This window comes from Pteropus vampyrus, unplaced genomic scaffold (genome assembly GCF_000151845.1).
Source record: "Pteropus vampyrus isolate Shadow unplaced genomic scaffold, Pvam_2.0 Scaffold44, whole genome shotgun sequence".
NCBI lineage: Eukaryota > Metazoa > Chordata > Mammalia > Chiroptera > Pteropodidae > Pteropus > Pteropus vampyrus.
In genome coordinates, this window is record NW_011888825.1 from 1177816 (window position 1) to 1179578 (window position 1763).

The 1763-nt window shown below is 43.2% G+C and overlaps 1 pseudogene; it reads left to right on the forward strand.

The window, feature by feature from the left end:
- The first annotated feature begins 280 nt into the window (after positions 1 to 280).
- Positions 281 to 399, forward strand: LOC111738935 (annotated as a pseudogene).
- Positions 400 to 1763: the final 1364 nt, after the last annotated feature.

Below are 1763 nucleotides of genomic sequence, written 5' to 3' on the forward strand. Positions count from 1 at the left end.
CTGAATATTCAGAGGGGGAGGATAAATTTTAGGACTCAATTTAGTCATTGCTTCCGCTAGGAAGCCCTTCCTGGCTCCCCAGGGCAAGACAGGCACCCTCCTGTGTGCTCACCCAGACATCACAAAGCAGCAGGATATGTCCAGGGGGAGCAAGGAGCAAAGCGCAATGTCTCTTGTGACCTAGCTTGGAAGTCACACATTGTCATTTCAAATATGTTCTGTTTGTTTTACAGAATAAGACAAGTAGGAAATGACACTCCGGCAAGAATACTAGGAGGTGGTCTACGGCCATGCTAACCTGAATAAGCCCAATACCGTCTTATCTCAGAAGCTAAGCAGGGTTGGGCCTGGTTTGTACTTGGATGGGAGACCACGTAGGAAGACCAGGTGCTGTAGGCGTAAAAAAAAATAATAATAAAAAAAATAAGAGATTGTAAACTGACAAGGTCCTTGCAATCTGTGAGGTCAACCAAGGGTTGCCTCGCCTAAAAATACAAATATCAGGAGGCGAAGTTTTAAGGGCCATCTTGGAGGCTGATTACCATAGTTACTAGTTTTGTGTTATTTATTAGGCAACCTTAGATAACTAACACAGCGTGGATGCCCTTGAAATGGTAGTTAGGCTCAGGGTGACAGGCAGATAAGTTTGGGTGGGTCTTAACTCTATATTCTCTTTATTAGACAAGATTCTTATGTCTCTATATTAGATAGGATTTTTTCCATTATGAGATATAAAAATTCACTTTAAACTGAAATATAGAAATTTATTGACACACATAACAGAAAAGCCTAGAAATAGTGCTGGTTTCAAAAGAAGCTAAAATTAAGATTTCATGAGAAAGTATAAAACTATTTGCCAAATGGGAGTCATGGAGAAGTCAGAAGTTTTTGGAGGAGGAAGGGGCCAGTAGAAGTGAGAATAGTGGGTGATGGAGGTTCACAGTACTATTCTCTTAACTTTTATATATGTTTAAAAATTTCTACAACAAAAAGTAAAAAACAATAACAAAAAAACCAGAATGAGCACGCTTCCTAGGAGAGCGTCACTTCTGTTGGTCTGTCTCTCTTCACACACATACTGCCAACCACAATCAGGCGCATATCACAGCGTTCTCAAGGCACAGAGTGATTCTCTGTATCGAGTTGCTTCAGAGACAGATCTGGATGCCCCCCACCCACCCAAAGTCCCCAGCCATTCCAGATGACAAGCCTTATTCCCCTTTCCATAATGAGAAGTCCTCTTTGCTCTGACCCCCATGTCTGTGGTATCTCTTTGTTGCTTTTCAATAAATCAGTCCAAACTGAGGGCGCTTGCCCAGCCAAAGAGGTTGGGCCACTCGGCTTCTTTGGATGGATGCAGAAACAGATCCCAAGGACAAGAACGGCATCTGTCATGTTCTACCTACAGTGCTCAAGACCAGACTTGGTGCGTAGCAGATGCTCCGTAAATATTTATTGAATGAACGAAATATTTTCAATAAAATGGGAGTTGTAAGGACACAGAAGGTCCAGACTTGGAGTGGAAGTCAGAAGGGAAGCAGCCTCAGGGACCAGCTAGACTACTGTAGGTTCCCTTCCTCTCAGAATCTCTGCCTCACTTTGCATTTGCTCCATTCTCCTCCCTTTCCTTCTGGCTTCCTTTGCCTACTTGTCTCCACTCACAACAGCTCAACGATCCACAATCCCCATGCTTCCTCACGGCATCCTTCACTTCCAACTTTCAGGTCCTGCCTTCCAAGATCTGATTCCTTTCTCATATATTG